A 16,965-nucleotide genomic window follows, 5' to 3' on the forward strand; every position below is an offset into this window, starting at 1 on the left:
CTTTGAGATCCCAACTATACCAATTTTAAAAATGCTAGTCTCAACAACAATTTATTTGGGAGCCATTTCAGTTGGCTGCACTTTGCTTTATTAGTAACTAAAAATTATGATTGGGGTCCCCTCCACTGCCTGTGGGGAAAAAAAAAAGCTTCATTTGTACACACCCTGGGGACACTTACAATAATGACCTGGGAACCTAGAGTGGAGAGAGAGCATTGAAAATCAAAGTACTATTTGGGCATTTTTAGCATTTCAGAAGCCAAGCAGTGCTTGTAGCTTGAGAAATTTTGAAGGGATTTTCTAAACGTTGGGTTCTGCAAAGGGGAAACAGATATTGGAACAATTTTGCAAAGTTGCCAATCTTTTGGAGGAGTTAACTGACCGTGATAACTTACCGGTTGGAGTATATTCTCATTTCCATGTGGCTCAGTCTTCATAAATGTCCCTTACAGTGGTGCCTATGACAAAGACAAGAGATCCGTTGAGGTTGGCATCAACCTAAACAATAAAAGTTAAAAGTTTAAAAGAGAATTTCAGTGAGATCTTTCATTAACATTTATGAAGTAAAAGGTTTAAAAATAGAATTTCACAGTCCGCATGTTTTGAATGTTTGTCTTTTTAAATAGTGAATTAAGGGTTGTGTCATTCTTTTTCCTTTGTGTTCAGTTTCCTTTTCAGCTGCTACAGAGTGACATGGTTAACACCTTCAGCCATCAGAGGGTTGAAAAAGAAAATAATGTGTCCCTCTGGATTCTGGTTATGGGTCTGCACCCCCGCACCTGCTAGCTCAGTGTCAAAGCTCCATGGATGCCAGGATTCCAAAGCTTAAACCTCCACTCACAAGCAAAAGGGTTAGATAAGGAAGTGGGGCGAAGAAATTATTTTTAATTAAAGAAGTGGAATCTGGGGCACCTGAGTGGCTCAGTCACTGAGCGTTTGCCTTCGGCTCAGGTCCTGGTCCCAGGGTCCTGGGATCAAGCCCCATGTTGGGCCCCCTGCTCAAAGGGGAGCCTGCTTCTCCCACTCCCTCTGCCTGCTGCTCTGCCTACTTGTGTGCTCCTGCTCTCTCTCTTTCTGTCAAATAAGTAAATAAAATCTTTTTAAAAAATAAAGAAGGAGAATATAAAAGCAATGGTTATGAAAGTTTAGCTGAAAACTGCGGGCCTTTCCAAGGCATCTGAGTATTAGGATCGGTGATGTGAATGTCCCTTTTCATAATGATTGCAGTGGGCGGAGCAATCATCCACAGGCAAGTCCTTCCTCTGGTCACCAGACAAGAGAGGCTCGGTGGACTCAGGTGAAGTGTCTGTTCAATGAGGTGGGTCTGTTCTTGAGAGCCTGTGATGGGTCTAAGTTCTAAGTCCTGGGGCAGGACTCTTCGGAGGGGCTCTTTACTCGGAAAGGAGTAAAGTCTGAAGACATTGAGAAACAAGTACTTGCAGTCAGTAAGGGCCTCTCTGGCCACAGTCACACTGGTGAGGGATCAGCAGGACGCGCAGTGCCCCAGCCTAATACTGGTTTACAAGTTCCCACATCAGCGCAAAGTTCAAATGGCTGCTCTGCCGCTCACTCGCCCTGTGATTTAGGGAAAGTTGCTTAACGGCCCAAAGCCTCACTTTTGCCATCTGTAAAATGGGGGTGATAATGGTCGCCACTTACAGGGTTGTTTAAGGGCCAGTGTATGGAAGGCCTTTTAGCCTAGCACCTGGCACATCGCATGATTGAAATGTGTTTCTACCCTTTTATTACTTAAGCCATTTCTAACTATGTGATTTGAACGTTATGATGCCAGTTTACGAAACAATTCACACCACTGTGGGGTTTCATGAGTAGCTGGGAGCTCTAAGTTGTGCCATGGGAAAGGGTCCTTGCTTGGCTTTTCAATTCCTGTTCCATAACTTGGCCTCTTACACCCCCCAGGGTCCGAACTCTGTGGGACTCCGGGAAATGCAAAAGGGTAGGAGGGGGACAGCTGCCCTGCTGAGGAGGCCCAGTACCACCCTGCATCCTCAGCCTCCTCTGCCCTCTGCTATCTGGCCCTCGGGCCTAGGATGTGTGTGGACAAGGAGAGCAGCTGTGACTATCTGGACGAAGGCACCAGCTACGGGTGGCTGCATCAAGAGCTGCCTCCAGGGGCGTGATCCCTGGGCCCTGGGATCGAGTCCAGCATCAGGCTTCCTACATGGAGCCTGCTTCTCCCTCTGCTGTGTCTCTGCCTCTCTCTCACTCTGTCCTCATGAATAAATAAATAAAACCCTTAAAAAAAAAAAAAAAAAAAAAAAGAGCTGCCCCAGAAGGGCAGCGTCCAGCAGAGCTGACATGGGTTGGTTCCCCAGGGGTCTGGAAGGCCCCACCCCTTAGATCAAGTAGCAGAAACCGATGCCCAGAGTAAACACCGAGACCAGCGAGGAGGCCCAACGACCGTTGGTGGAGCTGATTCAGGGACTCAGGCACTTCTTCCTCCCTCCCTCCCACCCCTGGGCCCACAGTGGCTGACAGTGGGAACTCCAAGAATAGGGCCTTCCTTCTTCCTACTCTGATGGCAGGCCTGTTGGTCAGCAGCGGCCTCAGGGAATTATAAACCTTTAGGAGAAAGAAATTACAGTCCAGGGCTCCACACAGACCCTTCAGTGAAAATCTGTTCAGCTTGAGGAGGCCTGCCAAGCTCTGTTCTGCTGAGGAGGCCCAGTCCTTAGCTCCGGATGCAGCTCGGTAGGAACCAGCAGCTGCCCTAAACACCAGCCCTCTCTCTCAGCCCTCTTCTCTCTCCCATGGCGCCTACTTCAAACCTTCTCCATTCTTAAAAATCAATAGGGAAATTTTCTACCTAGTAGAAAAATGGGCAAGGACATGACATCAGCCAGCGCTCTCCAGAGAAACAGAACAATGGGATATACATACATACATACATACATAGCTTTATTAGAAGGAATTGCTTACATGATTATGGACACTGAGAAGTCTCAAGATAACGCTGTCTGTAGGCTGGAGGCCCAGGAAATCCAGGGACGTAATTCAGCCCAAATCTGAAGGCCCAAGAACCCATGATGGTGTAAATCGCAGTCCCAGGACAGGAGAAGATGACATGTCTCAGGTCAAGCAGTGAGGTAAGAAAACCGGGTGAATTCCTCCTTTCTTCCTCTGCTCTTCGTTCTATTGAGGCCATGACCACCCACACTGGGGAGGACCATCTACTTTACTGAGCCTAGCAATTCAAATGCTAATCTCATCTGGAAACACCCGCACTGACACACCCAGAAATGATGCTTAGTCTAGGCCCCCATGGCCATTCCACTTGATCCATAGAATGAACCATCCTGGACATAAATGAACAGAGTACAAGTTCACAGCTACACATCTTCCCTAGTAGACATTCTCACATGTACCAAGAAGTGTGGATAAGAAATAGACTAAGGAAGGACAGTCCAGGTGGCTCAGCGGTTTAGCACCTCCTTCAGCCCAGGGCCTGATCCTAGAGTCCCGGGATCGAGTCCCGTGTCCGGCTCCCTGCATGGAGCCTGCTTCTCCCTCTGCCTGTGTCTCTGCCTCTGTGTGTGTGTATGTGTGTGTGTGTGTGTGTGTGTGTGTGTGTGTGTGTTTGTGTGTGTCTCATGAATAAATAAATAAAATCTTTAAAAAAAAGAAATAGATTAAGGAAAATAAGGGGCACCTGGGGGGCTCAGCAGTTGAGTGTCTGCCTTTGGCTCAGGTCACAATCCCGGAGTCCCTGGATTGAGTCCCACATCGGGCTTCTTACAGGGAGCCTGCTTCTCCCTCTGCCTGTGTCTCTGCCTCTCTCTCCGTGTCCCCCATAAATAAATAAATAAAATTTTTTTTTTTTTTTAAAGAAGATATCCTTCATAGCTGGCTGGATTTATTTGTGTGGACATGGAATCGTCTTCAAGACACAGTTTAGGTGAAAAAGTGTGGTTTAGAACAGGGTTCTGGCTTTAGACTAGCCCTCCAAAGAGCTTGTGTGAATTTACATAGTGTTATACTCCCCCCAGTCACTGACAATGTAATTTATTAGTGAATATTTTCATTTTGGCCAATCTGATAGGTAAAAAAAATGAAATCTTGTTTCCCTTTGGATTTAACTGGGAGGAAAAGAATGATTTCATTTTTAACAGATTTTCTTGCCTTGCACTAACAGAGAAATAGAAACCTCAGTGAGAACATCTTCAGCCTGTCCCCACAGCCAAGCCTATGCTCTTTCCTCCCCCACACTTGTCTTTCCACTCTCTTCACCTACCCCAGTTCTGATGCCATCCCCAGCTTCCGGAGGACTTTGTCTCTCTCCTTCCAAGTATATGCCTCAAGGAAGGGAGAAGAAAGAGGGAAGGCCTCTTTCCCTCCTGGATTTTTTTTTATCATTCGTATTTAAATTCACCAGAATCTCCCAGATCTAAAACCACCACCCAGCAGCTGCCCCAGACCCTCTTTTTTTCTTTTTCATTAAACTTCTTGAAAGAGGTGTCTACACTGCCTATAACCTGCTCCTCTCCCCATGCTCACTCTCTAGCCTACCTGCCTTCTGTCTCCACTACCGTCCTTGAACTTGTCCCTCCAAAATCACCAGTGACTTCCATGTTGCTCAAATCACTGGACACCTCTTCCAACCATTCTCATCTGCTCCTTCAGCTAGCTTCAGTTACCATGTCCCCATCTTTGCTCTAGCCCCCTCAATAACTAACGAGCTAATTAAGTGACTAACTTGCTGGTGCTGGTCATCTACCTTGGGTGCCCTGCAGGCACTTCAGCCTCAGAGTGAGGGAACCCTAATGACCCCCTCACCCCCAGCCCCCCACCCCGTACCCATCACCCCCACCTCGTCCCCCCTCTCTCTCTCAGTAGATGGCTCTGTCATCCATCCAGTTGGCCAAGCCAGAGACTTGGGAGCTGTCCTGTCTGTCACCGCCCTGCACTTCCTTGTCCAACCTTCCAGTTACTCTTTGAATCTTCCCCTCAGCTACTATCCTAGTTCAGGCCACCATTTTCTCTGGGACGTTACAACAGCTTCTCCTCATCGGATTCTCCATGCTCCCCCACAATAACCTTTACAAGGGCTTCCTCCTCCCTCAGGGTAAATCCAGATTCCTTAACATAGGTTACTAGACCCTTTGCAGCCTGGTCTCATTCACCAACGCCTCTCTTGCATTCTAAGAGCCAGCCCTTCTGAACTTCATACAGCTTGTTAATGCCCACCATTCCTGCTCACTTCTGACTTTTGATATGGCATTCCCTCTGCTTCCTCTTTTTCCTTCTCTTCTCCAGGGTAACTTTTACTCATCCTTCAGGTCTTGGCTTACAGGTCTCTTCCTCCAGAGACTCCAAATTTGATTGCTTCATTAGTCTGATTCTTCCAATAAGATTGAAATTAAAATGGAGCCTATGCTCCTCCTAGCACATCACTGTGCCCCCTACCACAGTCTCTGGCACGAGTAAGTGCCAAATAACCATTGCAGGAACAGAGGAATGCACGATCTACCCCCACTCCACAAGGCATTTTAACAAAGAAGCATAAATGGCGTCCTGCTGCTTTTGTGGAATCATTAGGAGAGAGACAGCTTAGCCAGAGGTACCCTACAGAGTTAGAATTATAATTCTGACTAATTTGCTAGAATTGTCCCTCTGGTGATAGATTTTAGAATTTACAGAAATTTTGCAATACCACATTCCCACATCTTCCTATTTATTTATTTATTTAAAGATTGTATTTATTTATTGGAGAGAGTGCAAAGAGAGAGAAAGTGCGCGTGCACGCATGAGCAGGGGGAAGGAGCAGAGGGAGAGGGAGAAGCAGGCTTCCCACTGAGCAAGGAGCCCACCTGGGGGGGGCCTCCATCCCAGGACCCCAGGATCATGACCTGAGCCTGAAAGGCAGACGCTTAACCAACTGAGGGGTGTGTGTGTGTGTGTGTGTGTGTGTGTGTGTGTAAATGCACATATGTGTATCAGAGAACAGCTCTGCCAAGTTGGTTTTTGTAGTCCAGTAGTTCGAACTAAAAATCTGTGAGAAGGTTGTTTTTTAGCAAGTTTTCCAAAAATAATCTTGAAGTAAGAGAGTAGGAACTGTGTATTTAAAAAAATATATTTTAATGGCAGCTGTACATAAGTACAGTTCATGTTGCTTACATTTTAGCACACAGATACCTGAAGCGCGCTGTTGAGATACATCAGTGTACACCTTCTGAGGCTCAAACCTGACCAGTGTCAGTTAAGGGTGACAACTGTTGGCAGAAGACGAAGCGTTTGGAAGCTAGAAACATGGCTATCAGCTCAGATTAATTCTGAGAAGGGGAGATGGAATCAATGAGCGTGTGAATCCAAGCAAAATTCATACAGAATTTCTTGGAATGCAGGCAGAGCAGAAGCAAACCTTTTAGAAACTCTAAGAATTTACACATGAAGGTGAATAAAGGGAGCAGGAAAGAAATGGCATGCCCTCTGCTGCCACCTTCCCACCTCTTGCCACACAGACCCCGGGGATTCCCTTCACTCAGCCCCGGCCTGAGTGCATTTCGGTGCTCGCCACCTGACAGCGGAGGGTCTGTCTGTCTGCCGGAGCCACTAGCCAGGCTCAGGCCCTGCCACCGCCTGGCTTCTGTCCGGGCTCAAGGTCAGGAAGGGACTTCTGTGCTGTCGTGATCGAGCCGTGGGGTCTGGAGTCTGGAGATCGAAAGCCTCGTTCCAGCATTTTCTTTCTTTCTTTTTTTTTTTTTTTAAGATTTTATTTATTTATTCATGAGAGACAAAGAGAGAGAGAGAGAGAGAGAGAGGCAGAGACACAGGCAGAGGGAGAAGCAGGCTCCATGCAGGGAGCCCGGCATGGGGCTCGATCCCAGGTCTCCAGGATCACGACCTGGGCTGAAGGCGGCGCTAAACCGCTGAGCCACCTGGGCTGCCCAGTTCCAGCATTTTCTAGCCGATCAGTGCCTGCCCAATTTTCCTGTGTCTCAGTCTCCTGTTCCGTGAAAAGTAGGGGATGGTAAAGTCGGCCCGTAGGGCTGGGTGAGGGTTCAAGGAACCGTGTATGAAGTTCATAGAACAATACTTGGTCCGTAGTAAAGCGTGGTCCATAAACATTAGCTACCATCATTCCTTATTTCCTTATTTCCTTATTCCTTCCTTTCTTGACTCATCTGAGCCTATTTTCCTGGAGGAATCCTTTGCAGATAGACTCTGCTTCTTCAACTTACTGCTGAAAACACTTGGAGAAATTTCTTGTGGCTTCTAGGGAAACCCTAAATGCTTCAAGAGGCTGACAGGCCCTGCGTCCGGCAACAGGCCCATCCGTACCCACTGCCCTGTTCTCAGAGCTCCAGACACTCTGACCTCCTTTCAGTTCTTCAAACCCTCGGAGCTTCCTCTCACCTCAGGGCTTTTACACAAGCTGCTTCCTCTGCCCGGAATGCCGACTCATCCTTCCCGTCTCCACCGGAGCCTCCTCACTTCCTCAGGGAGACCTTGCCCGCCGCCCTAACCGGGCCAGACCGCCCTGTGGCACCGCGTATTGCTCCTCCATGGGCTTCTCAAGGTCCCTCTCTGACACGTTTCCCTGTGGTGATTAGACGGACTCTTTCCTCTCATCCTGACAGTGGAAGCTCAAGGAAGGCAGAGACCACGTCTATGGTGTTCATCTGTTCCACCCTCAGAGCCTGGCGTAGCTCCTGAATGTAACATGGTTGGTGCTCCATTAATATCTTGGAGATATGGGGGCGCCCTGGGGCCTGAGGTCAAGCAGGTCATGATCCTGGGGTCCTGGGATTGAGTCCCACATTGGGCTCCCCACATGGACCCTGCATCTCCCTCTGCCTGTGTCTCTCCCTCTCTCTATGTCTCTCATGAACAAATAAAATCTTAAAAATTATATATATATATATATATATATATATATATCTTGGAGATATGGAAGGAGGAAATGAAAAGGGACACCCAAGTGTCCTCGCCTGCTCTGGAGGCCACCATGCCGAGAGTGTGTGTGCTGGTGGCAAGGAACCGTCTAATCTCCGAGCTCAAGCCTGTACGGTCTTCCCTTCCCCACTGCCTTGGATTTGTTGATGTGTTTCATTCTCAATTTAATCCCAGTGTTTTTTCCTTAGGAAAAGTGGTCCTAACATTGGCATTATAATGGGGCCTTTGAATGTAATTTGTAGCGTATTTTTTTCTCATGCAGACATTTTGTGGCTCTAAGAGAAAGGACAAGGTCATAGGCATGTGACCCCCCATGCAGTTCCTCGGCCAGCCCATCAGCGTGCTCCCTGCTATTGCCGCCTTGTGTTGCAAAAGGATCCACGGAAGGAGCTCCAGTACAAGCAAAAGGTGATGGAAAGAAGAGGGGAGAGAAAGGTCTTCCGGGGTCACCATTTCTACCACCTAGGGAAAGCACTAGTGAACCACCGGAAGCATAAACACAAGGACTCGGTTCTCTGGTTCTCTGAACTAGAAGCAGAAAGGAGCGGCATTCCTCTCGCCGCATGGGGGTGACCTTGGATGAACTCTGGAGGAATCCAAGAAGAAGGAAGGTCTGAGTCGAAAGGGATGTTTTGCCCTCAGTCCCACCCTAGCCTTCCATGCACCAGCCGGCTGAGGGCCAGGGAAGTGAAGTGGCCTGCGGGGGCTGCACAGAAGCCTGGGTTCCCTGGGGGCCGGAGGGTTTGGGGGGGGCGGGCCGGAGCCCCAACCGAGGTCTTTAGTGGCTTGTGGCTCTGAGCTCTTATCCAGAGCTTAAGCACATCACTGTGCTTAAATACTTCCAGAACTGTGTGCTGTATGAAGTAGTTTCATTACCTCTCTTTTACAGATAAAAACACTGAAGCTCCGGAAGGCCTGGCCCAAGGACAAAAGCTGTTCAGTGGAAACATTCTGAGGTTGACGCTGCTGGGGATCCCCGGCCTTGACTCTGCACCTGAGCAGCCTTATCTGTACGTGCTCTGGCTTAGAGTCAGCTGGTTACCCCCGTTGCCCCACTGCCAGTAGGCACAGCACCCCCTTTGGCTCTCAAAGAGTGCCCCGGTTTGGGATGACACCCTTCTTGTGCAATCACTCCAGTATCTACAAAAGGGGGTTATTTGTATTCCCTACTCAGGGAGTGGTGGATTTTGCATGGAAGATGCATGGGACTCTGGCACATTGTAAGCACTAAATAGGTGCTCACTGTTATTATTATTGTTTTTATTGTTATTATAATTATTAGACAGACATCTGAAGAGGGAACGGTCAAGGAGTGCTGCTTCCACTGCTCCGCCAGTCACATTCTCTGCCTGGGTCTCCTTGGGTCTGGAAATTGCAATTAATTTTTTTTTCTTTGACTCTAAAGTCTAGAGCCCAGATTCTTTCTTTTTCTTTTTTCTTTTCTTTTTTTTTTTTTTTAGAGTACAGATTCTGAGGAAGAGTCACAGAGAGAATCCTACAGAGGATCCCCTCCCCCAACCCCATCCCGTGCTTAATTAAGTGAGTGGCTTAGGGGACTTGCCTCCTCTTCAAGATTAAGAGGTGGGTGTGAATATTTTCCTCTGGCCCCCTTAAATGTTCTTGATTACAGTAATAAAAATGCTAAGCTCTATTGCCTCTCATTGGAGTAAAGGCGGCTGAAAACTCCTCATTCCCTGAAGAACCTAATTGTTGATTCTAGTGCATCTAAACAGGTGTTCTTTAGATTGCTTTTTCTAATGCCTTTTCACTGGAAAGATCAATTTAAATGTTGCTTTGAGCTAATCAGTGATTGCTTCTGTATTCATCCAAATTTATGTCTTTGCTTCTGTGTGCTGGATGAGACATTACTTTCAAAGTCTATAAACTTAAGTAAGGTAGGTGATTTTCAATATAGCTCTTTGTCCTCTCTTCTGTCTTCCATATTTTATGTGAAATATGCATGTATTTCTTTTATTATTTAAAATCCTAGTTTAAACCCATAGTTTAAACCCCTAGTTTAAACCCCTAGTTTAAACTTCCTGAATCATCGTTGGATATCTTGTAGCACCAAGTGCGGTATGCCTACACAAACGGGTATTCAATAAATATTTGTGGAAAAAATAAATTAACACCTTCACCTGGATTACAAACACATTGAATTTGTTATCTCTAGGAGTGTGAGTTCGGGAATTCTTTAAATATTGTCTGGACTTCCCTGTGTCTGCATCTGTGTTTATTCTGTTCTCCCTGCCTAGAGTCCCCTCGGTTTCATCCCTTGGAAGTCTCACCAAATGCCAGTTGCTCCATGACCCCAACTTCCAGTCTCCAGCCGGCTCTCCTGCAGCCAGTCTTCGAACAAAGGAGCTGGCAAGGGTCACATCTGTGACTCTCCAAACCCCACAGTACTCTGCGCTTCCCTCATGTCATCCCATCGGTATTCGTGCCCTGCCTTCCTTCACCCATCGTGAGCACGTGAACTTCCTAAGGTGAGACAGAGGGTGTGCTCTGCTGAGCCACCTGCACAGACTGAAAAGCCGTCATCGTGTAATGAACTGTAGGTTTCTCATTTTAAAGAATGACATTTTAAAAGTAGAGTCTAGCTGAATGGAGACGTGACGAATGTGCATCTTCGACCAAGTCCTCAGACCATGGAGCTTGAGAACTTAGAAGCCATCAGTTGGCATCCTCTTTTGCAAGCGAAGAACCCCTGGTTCAGAGCGTCTGGGGTCGTGCTTGAGGTCACCTGGCTGGGAAAAACCAGAGTTCTGCCAGCAGGTCTTCTGAATGCTCTTCCAGACATATCTTGGGCCATAATTGAACATGTGTCAGTTTCTCCTTGAGTATAAAGTACACTTCATGATTGAATATGGTAACTGGCTCACTATTCATAGTTCCCCACTCCCTCCCTTTTAGTGCCTGTTTCTAAGCAGCAAAGTTGTGGTTCAGTGACTTCTGTCTGGATAATATGAAAACAGGGCACCCAGCCAATTCTGATGAGCTAACTATTTCCCTAAATTATCATGCCTAAGCAAAGGGCCCCAAACCTGCTGTTCAACACTTATCATTGGATCTGGGGGATGGGCTATGCTCAGGCATATCATCAAATAGCTGAAATTTTACATCTAAGATTGTCAAGCAGTGAAAATTGGCATCCTTAGAAATGACTGACATTCCCCTGCCTCATTTCTGCTACACTGAGTTAGGTAAAGAAAAAAAAAATTCACCTTCACTCTTCTTACAGATTTCTTGCTGAAGACCCATGTGACAGGACTATAAATTTTCACCAGAAATTGATGGGAGAATGGACCCTTCAAAGTGCCTAGAAGACTTTGCAAAAGGTCCCAATTAACAGAATGCAGCTAACACCTCAAAAAATAAAATAGAATAAATGTTGCAGTGGGAGTGAATCTTGCTCGGAGTGCTGTGTTGTTGGCTGATTGCCTGGCAAGAGTGGTGGCCAGGACTTGCCAGCTGGCTGATCCACATGCCTGTAAAGGATGCGGTCAGCTTACACCTTGGCAAACTATGATTTTGATGGAAATCTTAGAGGTCGGCAGGCGTTCTCCCTCATAAAGTGCGCTATCAGGTCATTGCTTTTGTGTGAGTGAAGAAAATATCCTGATGGCCAGGATTAGTGGGACCAGGTCGGGACTCTGCTCCAAGGGAGAGTTCATTGCTGGATCAGAATAGATCTATATCCTAAAGGAGACACAGGGTGTAATTGAAGGTGGCGCATTCATCCCCAAAATCCCCATGTTAAACCAGTCAGGCCACTGAAGCAAACCAACTGGCTCACCAACAACACACATCTTCCCACGAGTTCCACTCAGCAACCAGTTCGTCAAACAACTCCAAAGCCACTGTTATCCTATCCTTTAATATTTACTCATATTAATGTGTGAGTAGTTGTGTCGCTTGTTTCTTTTGTGTAGAGCTGAAGACAGAGATCAAGGGTAACCATTCTAGTAGCCCCCACAATGGCTAGCTTAGCATTTTTCACATGGAGGCATTCAATGAATGATAGAACTGCAAAAGGAGCTTCCTTTGTCCAGAGTCCATACTGAAAACTTATAAACTCTTTCAAAAAACTGACAAAATCTTTCTCAATTTCCCAGATGGATTTATTTTTTTGAAATTTATTAAAAACTGATTTTAATATTTATTTTTTTTAAATCAAACACACAAGAATAGCTAGAAAAAAATACCGTGAACAAGTTTAAAAACCAAATACAGACTCGGAAAAGCATTTGCAAGACTGTAGATGTGAATAACAAAGGGTCAATATCCTTAGTCTATAAGAGTGGACAAAGAATGTGATCTGGGAATTTACAAAATGAGAAATGACTATTCAACATATGAAAGCATTTTCAACCTTCCTAGTAACCAAAGAATACAAATGGAATCAGATACCTCTTTTCATCTATCATATAAAGAAAAACCTGAGTTGTACTAGATGTGGGTTATTTGACTGTACTAGATGTGGGTTATTTGACACTTTCACGCACCACCCATGGCAATGCAAAATGAAATGACCTTTCTGGAAGGCAAATTGTCAATGTATATTTAAAGGTGAAACTCTATGACCTGCAGAAATTCATCCCAATTGAATGACTGCCTCCCAGATAAATATGTAAAGATCTGTATAAGCAAACCAGAAGAGCTTAAATGTTGAACAACAGAAGATTAATCAAATGAGATAAACTACACCCATCATGTAGCCATTAAATTGGTAAAATTCATATTTATTAGTTGGACTAGAAAGACATTTAAAACATATTAAGAAAAAAAGCAGGCCACAGAAAAGTATGATCAAGTTTTTGAAAAACATATTTATACATATACACATCTGTTTATATTTACACACATGCACACAAACATATAGGTTTAGCTCTGTAAGATAGCTGTGATTTACACCTTCCTCAGTGTTGTTTTCCTATGAAAAGATTGATTGAGCTTAGCTCTGTGATAATAAATATAGGGTTTTGTTCAAACATACTTAAAGCTTTTATTTATTATTTATTTATTTATCTATTTATTTATTTTCAAGCCAAACATTTAAAATATTTAATATTAAAAATATTGGAGTATTAAATATTTAAACCAAACAAAAACCGAAGATTTAATTCAGCTGACAGAGGTTTGGACATACAGAAGAGTGTATCAGAGGAGAACTTCTACAGCTGCTTGCTTGATTAATGATGAATGTACTAATGGTTTTTTTTTTTCCTTGCCAGAGATCAGACTGGATTAGGTTTTTAGACTTAAATATTAGTCAGTGTGAAATGTGAATATATACATATGCATGTAGGAATGGGGAGGTTGGATTAAAATGAAACCTAACAAGTCTTCCATGCTTCAGATTTGCTCCATTATAACTATATGCAATCAACCCTTGACTTATGCTGCACTGGATATTGGAGGATTATTTCAAGTCTGAGGTTGGTTGTACCGTTTCAAATATTTGGAGGAGGGGAAATTAATGGGGAAGTGAGGGAGAGTAACAAAACAGGAGGGAAAAACTATAAAAGGGTAGGGGGAAAAAGAATCTTTGTTTTAATGCCTTAGAAAATCAGTTGGTGGAGAATAGTTGAAAATTACTAAAGTTGAATATAGTAAATCAAATTAGCATTAGTATTTGTGAGTATGTGATTGTGAAAAGATGAGCTAAATGACTATCTAACTGTCTTTTCAAGACCATTGGTAATAGAATCAATTATGGTTCATTATTAACTATATTAACAGAAAATTAGCCTTACCAGCTCCTAAAAATATGAGGTTGTTATAATAGACTGTGGTCCCTTATCAGCATATGTAAAACTTAGAGGCTTATAAAGCAGCTCCCTTCCCAGAACTACACTAGATTAGATGATCAATTAATGGCTAAAATGTTATTGTATCTCTTTTTAATATTTCTTGTCAAAAACTTAAATGTTCCTGATTCAACTTGTGTTTCTATTTGAGTAATATAATTTGGTCATAATTGGTTTCATTTCGATTGTCTTTACATTTTGGGTACTTATTATCTTTTCTCTCACCCACTGGGAATGCCAAGTACCAATTTTTGCTATTTAGCAAGTCAGTAAGGAGCTTCCCACTGAGTTCCTTAATTATTGTTAATTGAATATTGTAAATGGTTTTTCAGGATCACCGTCTTGGCAATCTATGTGACATTTTTCTCAGTTAGCAAGAGTTAAAGCACCAAGAATCCTTCTACCCCTTTCCATACAATCATCCTATCAAATAACCAGTTCCTATAAAAACTAGTCTCCTCTCTTCATATGTCAAGTCACATGCATGCTTCCTGTGGCACTTAGAACATGGGGACTACTCAACGAGTATTGAACAACAGCTGTCCTTTAAAATAGAATGATTCCCAGGTCCAGTATGTGAGGGAACATACCCTTTCACTTTCCAGAGCTCTTACCATGCCTCTCATTCAGCATGTCAGACCTGGTACTCTTAGGTAGAGTTCGTCCATTCTCACGTACCAGGACCAAGCTTTCTAGTGCTTTTTGCTGCTCTTTAATCAAAAGAAAGTAAAAAAAAAAAAAAAAAAGTAAATAAAAAGGCTCAGAAGATCTGAGAATGTCAGAAATGCCACAGGCAAAAAACTGGAGAGTAGAAAAATCACTGAGCCAGCCTTCCTATGTCCTTCTTGCCTTACGATGAACAATAAAAAGAAGTGAGAAATCTATGATGTGCCTTTTGAACTTTCAAACTGTGTCTCTGTTTTGGGGGGAGGCAAGTGGGTGAGGCTTCAATGTACTGAAGTTGTGTTGGAGGTTGGTTTTTAGCTACATGAAATCTTCCCTTTCTTAGTGATTTGTCTTCTTGCCTGGTCAATGAAACCTCAACCATCCTTAAGAGATCAGGACCAGAAGAAGCCTTAGGACATGATCTAGAGTCTTCTTTTCTATCACGGTGCCCTAGAAATTACCAGAAAGAGAGACAGAGAGAGACCAAGAGTGATTGTCTCTTTGGAGGGGCAAGCTTCCTCAGGCTGGGCTAGTAATCCCTTTGAACATAAATGACATTTTCTGCCAGGACTTTTGCCTCGTATCTGGCCAATTGCTACTCAATTTGGCAGGTTTCAGGTGGAGAGACAAATGCAAGGCCTACCTTTACTAATTTTCCAATGTTGAGTGCTCGCTTCGGCAGCACATATACTAATTTTCCAATGTTGAGCTTTATGGACTACATGGTGATCATTCTGTCCATGGCTTTTTATTTTTCTATTCTTAGGAAAATAAGAATTTACATGTTTCTCAACTATTTGATCCTTGTTTATTATATATAGATTTTACAAGCCACCCCAAATCTTCTATGATAGATGAGTCAGAAGGAATAAGTGATTAAATGAATAAAATAATAATAATGTACCAAAGCTCAAGTTTAAGAGCACGTTTGCTAGTTCTGAAGAAGACCTGGTTATCATTACTTTTTAATTAGAGACAGCAATCAGAGCCTGCTTACACCACAGCCGTTTCTCACGAGAAATGCCCTAAACACACCCTTTTACTTCCCACCACTCGTTTGCTCCTAGGAATTGGACCAGAGGCAGACACCTGACCTGTGGGGAATCATTGCATTGGCTGGAAATGGCCTATCCTGTCACCTGGAAGCAACAGGTGAATGAGGCCAGGCAGATTCAGGCTTCAGGGAATTTAAAGGATAGGGAGAATGTGCTCAGTAGTAGGGGTGAGTTCAAACCAAAGGGTGTCCGTTATAACCGAGAGGGGCCTGAGAGCTGTACGGCCAGGCTGAGGGAGCAGAGACTGCAAGGAAGCCACGGAAGTGGGCAGGGGGGAGAAGAAAACACAGATCGGGCAGGATAGAGATGGGGAAGCCGAGGAGCCTGACCTGCCGTCCTTCCTGGAAGCTTCCACACCTGCTTCCCCTCCACGTGCCTTCTCCCGGTAAGTAAGCCTCCCGTTTCTCCAAGGAAACCCAACAGAACCTTTGTTGTTTGCAGCCAAGAGTCTCCCTGTGTGTCCAGGCATTTTCCCTTCTTCCTGTTTTTGCTCACTTGTAAAGTTTTGACCTGATCACTTTGGGCTTTTCCGTTTTTGCAAAAATATTAAAAACTGTTGTCTCCTAGAAAGATGTTTGGGAGCAGAAGTTTAAAAGTAGCCAACAGAAAGGGCCAATTATTCCCATTTCCTTGTCTCTAAATAAATACTGTATTAAAAACCCCTTAATATTTGGGAAAGGAGCTTCCCTTACTTCCTCCAACCGCTCGCTTGTTTTTCTTACAAACAGTGGAGCTCGTTTGCCGTGAGGCCCTGCTGTCTGATATTTGCATCCACTGGGGCTTTCTCCACGTTGTCAAGTTGCCTTGGATAGAAACTCTGGCTCCTTGACCTGACTTGGGGCTGGGACAAGCCCCCTGTCTCCACACATGCTTCCTTCTCCAGGGCTCAGTTCCCCACACGAGGCCTGTCTATCCGGGTGGAATGGGAGCAGCATGTCAGCCTGCCTCTGTATGTGACATGGAGCCTTTTTAAACTTTAAACATGGTCAAGCTGACTTACTGTGCTACAGAGAGATCCCAAGCTCTCCATCACTCCACCTCCTACAAAGAGAAGAACTGGTGATTAGCTTGATGGAAATGCAGACCCCATGGGGGTTCCACCACAATAGACATCTCTTAAGTCACCATGTCAGCCGCTGTCTTTCATTTCTCAGAGCCACCTCAGGCTTTTCAGAAATAAGGAGACCTTTAAACCCCTAATGCTTCTCATTTTCATCACTTTGGTATTCTTGGGGCCTAGAATACCTGTCACAAAGAATGCAAAATTTTAAATAATTCACAGATTTGCCAATGTTTCCTTTCTTTGGGGGGGGGGAGGTGTCATCTTAATGACAGCATCGGCTACATAACCACTCAAGCCAGTTGTGCAAAATCCAGTTTGCTCATCAGCTGAAAATATCAGAAGGACTTTTCAATCTATGTGTGGATGCTGGATGTTCCAAGAAGTATGATTCTGAGTCACAGTATCTTTTATGGCAGGGTCCTCTAATTCTTAACCTTATGAGCTGTTCACACCCCCT

At 44.5% G+C, this 16,965-nt stretch overlaps 1 long non-coding RNA gene across 11 annotated transcripts in view; it reads left to right on the plus strand.

Annotated features, from left to right (window-relative positions):
- LOC112659837 (uncharacterized) overlaps window positions 1-14,608 on the plus strand; it is a 108,845-nt gene extending 94,237 nt beyond the window's left edge. For 6 of the 11 annotated variants that reach the window (XR_007404191.1, XR_007404195.1, XR_007404190.1 and 3 more), the window contains 6 exons: window positions 667-3,107; window positions 7,238-7,684; window positions 8,177-8,322; window positions 8,804-8,924; window positions 9,375-9,495; window positions 10,170-14,608. This is a non-coding gene — a long non-coding RNA (uncharacterized LOC112659837). Of the gene's footprint in view, window positions 1-666; window positions 3,108-7,237; window positions 7,685-8,176; window positions 8,526-8,803; window positions 8,925-9,374; window positions 9,496-10,169 lie in introns of all 11 variants that reach the window. The other 5 variants (XR_004813503.2, XR_004813507.2, XR_007404188.1 and 2 more) reach the window with 4 other exon arrangements.
- Window positions 14,609-16,965: the final 2,357 nt, after the last annotated feature.

Source organism: Canis lupus, chromosome 2, assembly GCF_003254725.2.
Source record: "Canis lupus dingo isolate Sandy chromosome 2, ASM325472v2, whole genome shotgun sequence".
Classification (NCBI taxonomy): domain Eukaryota; kingdom Metazoa; phylum Chordata; class Mammalia; order Carnivora; family Canidae; genus Canis; species Canis lupus.